A 7,188-nucleotide genomic window follows, 5' to 3' on the forward strand; every position below is an offset into this window, starting at 1 on the left:
CATCCATCACAGTTTTTTATACTTATTGTGTCTCCCTAAGTTGAGTGGGTATGCCCAGAACTGGGTCCCAGGCACATTGTGTCACTGGAACCAAGCTGTACCCAGCTGATAAGCCCATAACTAGGGCAAAACCACTCCTGGGTTGCTCGTGTTTTGGTTCAGCAGAGGCCTTGTTTGGTAGGTCAGGCTAGACTGTTTCTATTGGAGCAGGGTCTAAACTGATTTGTGTACAGCTGGGTCCAAATTGAGATGGCATGATGTGCAGACTATTGATGGTTTGGGATGTGGCCTGAGTGATTACCATTGGCCGAGATTAATTCAAGCATTCCATCCATCACTGTTTTGTATACCTGATGTGGAATCAGGACTATACAGCCTTCCAGTTTGCAGTAGTGGCTGCAGGGTATTAACAAAACACTTTCATTACAGTCCTTTGTTTCTTTTTATTACACAGAAAAAACAAAAGACTATAATGAAGGATCCCTTGCCATCCCATCTTTGACACAGAAACCTATGCAAGAGAGTAATAAAGTACAGAGAGCCTTCATTTTAGACCAGCTTTCATTTCAGCTGAAGTGGGCAAATTCTGCTTGAAGGGAGGGATAAGATCAAGGAGTGATACACAGGGTACGAAGGAGGTGCAGGAAGGAGAAATAGAGGACAGTGTCAGTGAGAGGAATAAGGAGTAATGTGCAGCGGATGGTCGAAAAAAGGCTCCTGTCATTTTATTAGAAAAAATATGAGTGTTTGACAAAACCCACAACTGACAAGCATTGGGAAAGTTAATAGGTCTGTTTTTTTGTGAAGATAAGTGTTGGGGTGTGCTGACCCCAACAGTGCTAGCAATAAATTTCCTTAATGAAGCAACATCTTGCGCTACAGCAATGTGCAACCTGGGAGTAGAATTCATTTGCTGAACAAACTTTACCACAGGATTTACCTTGTACTCTGACAGAAGAGTAATGTGAATGTGAGTCACAAGATGAATTTTGTGTTGTACTGCATCTTTAAGAAAGCATAGAACCCCGTTGTTTATTAAAACATTTATTGGCTGTAAATCTAACATATTAACAAGACAGCAAAGTGAAACAAATGAATGTTCAATGGGGAATTACTGAATAACACAGTGACTCAATGAGAGTTTAAGGCATCCAAACAGCAAGCTCTGCTGTTTTCTCATACCTCAGTACTCCAATGATTATTGGTGTTAGCATATTCTGTTTATTTAGTATTTGAATTTATCTTTACTCTTGCATCTGGTAGCTTCCCATTTTGTCTTACATATAGACCCATTTTTTGCATGTGTATCATTCTTTGAAATGTATGTGTAATTGTTTCTTTGTTGTAACACTACACATAAATACATTGTTCCTAATTCATATAATTGCTCTATCACTCGATGTACCATTGTTTTGTCTATTTATATGTTCTCCCTGATCTTAGGTGTGCCGTTTGGTAATCTGCCTCATACTACATTCGACTTATATGTTTTTAAAAAAATGTTCTCATACCATGATGTTTCTATTTTCATATGTTCATATTTTGTATACTTTATAGTTGTACTATTTTTATCACTACACTCATATTTTCTCTTCCATTGTGCCACTTTGTGCTTTACAATTGAAATATACAAATGGGTTTCGCGGATATGCATGTGCATGTATTTTGCAGCCACTTGTCTTGTGTCAGTTTAATATAGAGCATGACCATTTCAAAAGGGTGACTGGAGGTGTAGGTTTTTGTCTTCTAATTTTATCTGCTGGTGTAGTCCGCTTTCTGTTTTCATGCTTTTTTTCATTACGGCGCACACTTTAAAATGACTGGTGACGCGCGATGTCTTCAGTTTACTAAATTTTCTCTGCACAAGCTTAACTAGCGGACATTCATGGTGATTCTCAACTTTTTTATAGTTGCGGGGCACTAAATCCTCATAATAATTCTATGTGCGGGCAAAATATTTAATTCTTGAGCAAATGCCGATACTTTATAGCACTGTATTTACCATCGCGAATTTCGCGCGGCGTCTGTTTTTCTGCATGAATTTTTACACCGCTTACTCGCATATCCATCCTTACAACGCGCGGTGCATTTATCTTGCTGCCAAGAATCACAGTTCATTGGGGCAGAGGATTGCTTTACGGCGGTCCATAATTGACACACTTGTATTTGTTATTTGTTACATTTGGACGTATATGATATGATAGCGGGTTTTTTGTATTCTGTATAATCTTTGAGTAACAGCATGGGATATTGGATTGATGTCTTTATAACATTGATTGGGTAACTGTATTTATATTAACACAGGTGTATTTTTGTATTTCACGGTTTGTGTAGGATCTCCCTAATATTTTGCTTTTATTTAATTGTTTATCCTGGCGTCTCAGACTTTGGCATTTCCAGACACTTATCATGTTTATCTTTACTTAGCATTTGTGGTTATACAGACTTGCTCTCTCTATTCATTTTTAGACTTATCAAGGTCGGCGTTTTTCACAGCATACTATATAATTGGCATCTGCTATACATCTGACATATCTGTCTGGAAGATAGGAAACGTATACAGGACATTTATTGACGGGCTCAGAAAATGATAATCTTGGGTATGTTGTTTATATGCTTTTTTTTTGGTTGGTGGTTTATATATTTCCTTTTTTTGTCATCTTTCCTGATACACTCAGCTTTATGGGCCTGTTGGTTAATGTAAGCGGCGGAGCACCATAGGTGGGCTCTTGGGTTACTCACAATAAATATGCACGGTCACACTGGTAGTTGGATCGTATCACTTGTGGTTCTATTTTCCTACTTGTTTTTTATGTACTCAGCTTTTTCTTTCCTTTTCACTTTAGATTTACCGCATGGGAGACCCCTATGTATTTTCACGTCTACTTTTATATAAATTATAATTTCTTTCACAATCTTGGAATTTGACGGTTTTCTTGTTAATATGACACTCTTTTTAACTATGCAATACCTGGGATGGTATTATAACATATATTTTTTCTGTGTCTGTATTCTGTTACAGCCTTGAGAAAGTCTCTTGTCGAAACACGTGTCGGCTGTAATTTCTTTTGAATGGTGTTCTTATCGGAGATATACGAAAACGAACATATTAAATCTTCTTGATGGACCACATTACAGTGCTTTACGTTTCTGTTTGAAAACATGAAGGACTGAACCTTACGGACTTTAGGTTGTTTTTCAACCTACATTTGTGCACCTGAAGTGGTTGGGTGTGGTACTGTTTAGCACCCTGATGATATTGCAGCACAGCATATGACAAATTGTGCCACTGAAGGAAGTGCGAGCCTTTCAGCACACCCACTTCTGTTTGTTTAATATATCTCAAAAAAAGGATAACATGAAATTTACAGATACAAAAAGTACAGAGTATCGTTGTGCAGGGCACAGTAAAGTATGACAGTGCTTTCCAATAAGCCACTTAGCAGGCTAGCTAGCTTGGTGGGTTTTAAAGCACAGATCTGCATGTAACCTCAAGATTATATGTTGCACTACTGGTAGGTAACCTCAGCTTTTCTCCCTTTCAAGATTCGTAAATGAGTACTATGGAGTTGGGTAATGATTAACTCCTCAAAACAAAATATATTGCACTCTTTAAGTGCAATAACTACTATTAGTATTTCTGAGTAAAAAAAGAGTTTGTCTGGCCTAAGGTCACAAAGGCTTCCCAAATATGTCCATGAATAGAAAAAAGTCTGCTTTGCCATCAGAAGCCCTGTGGAGAGGTTTACTGTGTCTGTAGTGTTTGAAGTTTTCTGCCTGTAATGCCCTTGGCACCATTATCAGACAACATGTGGCCTTGGAGGGTATCAGCACCCTCAAGTAGGTGCAAAGCATTTGTGCACAATGGCGGCACATGCATTACTGGTTGAGTACAGATGAGTGAGATTGGATGATGTGCATCCTACTCCTCCAGGACAGTTCAGGAGCAGAGATGATGAGAAAACCCGGTGTCATCTGCAAGATCAGAAACAATAGAAAGAGGATTGCAGATGCATGCACTACAGCAGGGATACATGCAGAGAGGATTAATTCTGTGTCCCTTAATTGAGGTTGTAGGAAGCTGGGTTCTGGTTGCAGAACCCCCCCACACACACACACACGCACACACACTGTTTGCCTGGTAATTGATGCACCTTTGACTGAAGTGCACCGGTTCCTGCTAACCAGGTCCCCAGTGCCAGTGTTCTTTCCCCAAAACAAGACACCTGGTCAGTTGATCCCCAAGTGGCCAGGCCCTTTACCACCTCTGTAAGCCCTTAGTAAATGGTACTGAAGAAGGCCCCTAAGAGCTCCAGCCCAACTTGTGCCACTGTAAGGGAACCACCACCAACAACCTCATGAAGACTGCCATTGCAAGCTGCATGACATGATGCTCCCTTAAAGTGAAAACACAACATGGCACACAGCCTGTGTGCCATGTCCCCTAAATACTGCATGTAATATTTTTAAGTCACCCTTACAGCAGGCCTCACAGCCCTAAGGCAGGGTGCATTATATTACGTGTGGACATATCTGCAAGAGCAGATATGCCCCTGCTTTGTCTTTGTCAATTCTTAGACATAGTAAGTGAACATGGAAGCCATTTTAAGTAAATGTGCTGGACACTGGTCAATACGAGCTCCCCACCTACATGATGGCTTCACTGAAAATAGTGAGATCAAACATTTCATACCAATAAACCCTCACTGATTCTGGTGATAGATTTAATAATTCATGCACCCAGAGGGCACCTTAGAGGTGCCCCTGAAAACCGACCAACTGCTGGTGAGCTCACTGACTATTTCTAGCCAGTCTGCCACAAACAGATGACAATCTGACCCCCAAAGGTGAGGGCCTTTACTCTCTGGAGGTCAAAAGCAAAGCCTGCTCTGGGAGAGATGTTTACACATCCCTCCCAACAGGATGATCTGCAACTCTGCATTCCAAGGCAGGAAGCTTCAAAGAAGTTCTCTGCCTTTGGTTTGAAGAACTGGCCTTCCTCAGAGGGAAATGCCGATTCCCCCGCCCTAGGGTTCATGTGGCACCTTAATAGGCAGGAGAATTAGCTATGTAGGAGGTGTGTTGTATTTCCAGGCGGGACACACCCCTAGGATGATCACCCTGAAATGAACGCAGCCTCAGGAATTCTGCCAGCTTATGTGTGGTGGAATTAGAAATTCTGGGACAGGGTGATGCCCACTCCCTAAAGGAAGTGGTCATCTAGGGAGTGTAGTGATCCCAAGGGTAGGTAACCCACTGGCTTCTACCATTCACTCCCCTTAATTCCCCCTAAATTGAGCATTTAGGGGACCCCCTGATGCCAAACCCTCAGATCTTCAAGGGACACAAAAGAAAGAGTGGACAAGAAGCCTGCTGAACCAGAGAACCAAGGAGCATGACTGACTTGGTACCAAACCTGTTAGCCTGCCTGCTGCACTCAATCCTCAATGAGTTACTCATCTGTCCTGTCGCTGCAGCCTCCAAGAAACTGGGACAGCTGCTAGTGCTTCACAAATCACCAAGAAGAACTCCCTTGGAGCAGAGGAGCTGCTTCCCTACATCTGCAGGCAACCCAAAAAAGAACTGTGGGGACCAGGACCCCCAAAAACCTTATGTCAGACATCACCACTGTACCTGCGCTTCCTAACCTGACCTGAAGTGGGCCAAAGATGTCAGCGTGGTCCCCACGCCCTCCAGAAACAAAGCCCACCTTAAGTTCACCCACTGTGGACTTCATGACAGTGTCTGCAGCCTGTTCCTACAGACCCCTCTGCAAGCTCGAGTGGCCTGTAGACAATGTCCCGATGCCTCAGGACACCTCTACATCCATCTATCCTGGACTGAATAGAAGAGGACTAAGGGTGTCCCCACGTCTCCGAGCCTCATGACACCTGAGTCCACTTGTTGACTAGGTCGGACTGGACCCCCAGTTCACACCTGCATACTTTTTCTGCGGGCCCCCTGCAACCGCAATTAACTCCAGCACCGGACCCGATGCCAGACGACACCAATGCACCTGAGCCCCACAGCCAGAGGAGAAGTGGACAGACGGCATTCCCATGTGCCTGAGTACCTCACGGGTTGAGCCCCTCTGTTGGTTCCCCCGGACAGACCTTCCAATCCCAGCTTGAAGCAACTTCTCGACTGGACCATTTCCCCAACACCCGATGCAGTAACACACCTCCAGAAGTGACTTGCTGGTGAGGCCTTTGACCCTGCCCCATACTCACCTTAGGTCCTGGAGAACAGACCTGCAAGTTGCTGGGTAGAGTCCGAATGCAGTACATGTTTTTCCCTCATAGGATAACATTACCGCACCCAAAAATCTTGAAAAGTACTCACCTTATTCCGGTGATCTTGGTATCTAAATTTATATGCAAGCATGTGTTATTTTGATAAATTGGTGTCTGATTTCTTTATTGAGTGTGTGTCTCACTGTATGAGTGTGTGCCTTACATGCTTAGCACTACCCTCTGATATACCTAACTGCTTGACCACATTACCACAGAAGAGAGCATTTGGGTTGTCATTTGTGCCTCTATGATACCTCTGGGGATTGCTTGGAATCTTTGCACAGTGTACTTCATTTTGGTCCACTAGATAAAGAGCCAGTTTCCTACAGAGGTGCAGAGAGTATTAACTCAGGGTCCCTTAGAAGTACTGGTTGAGTTCAGATGAGTGGGAGTGGGTGAGATACTATCTATTTCCCCAGAACAACTCAGGAGCAATGATGATGGGGAAACCATGTGTTCCCTACAGAGGTCAAAAGTCAGACTTAATTTGTAGGCATTGGAGGGCAGGCATTTTTGCAATGATGAGTAAGCGCGTTCATTGTTGAGAGAAGGGTAGGTCCACACACTATCAGAAGCAGCCAGGTGCAAAAGTATGGAATTACTTGGATGCCCCTTTTTACCACAGGAGAGATCAGAATTAATTCAAAGAAGATGCGAGGTCTTTGTTCCCCAAGGGGAAGTCAGATTCAAGGCAAAGAGAATAGTACTTCTGTGTATCCCCTGCTGGGGTCGGAAGCAGTGAAGAGATGATGGTGGAACCTGTGCCCTCAGGAGAGATCAGAATCAATTCAGAATGCATAAGACGACCCTGTGTTCCCAGCAGGGGCCAGAATCAATTCAGAGAGGATGGGATGACCATGAATCATCTGCAAAGATCAGAAGTAAAACAGAGAAG

General features: G+C 43.1%; 1 long non-coding RNA gene across 1 annotated transcript; it reads left to right on the top strand.

Annotated features, from left to right (window-relative positions):
- Positions 1-1,806: 1,806 nt before the first annotated feature.
- On the top strand, positions 1,807-3,130 carry LOC138301904 (uncharacterized). The gene is made up of 3 exons (XR_011205150.1): positions 1,807-1,888; positions 2,470-2,600; positions 3,023-3,130. It is a non-coding gene; the product is annotated as an uncharacterized lncRNA (long non-coding RNA).
- The last annotated feature ends 4,058 nt before the right edge of the window (positions 3,131-7,188 follow it).

Source organism: Pleurodeles waltl, chromosome 6, assembly GCF_031143425.1.
Source record: "Pleurodeles waltl isolate 20211129_DDA chromosome 6, aPleWal1.hap1.20221129, whole genome shotgun sequence".
In the NCBI taxonomy this organism is placed as follows: domain Eukaryota; kingdom Metazoa; phylum Chordata; class Amphibia; order Caudata; family Salamandridae; genus Pleurodeles; species Pleurodeles waltl.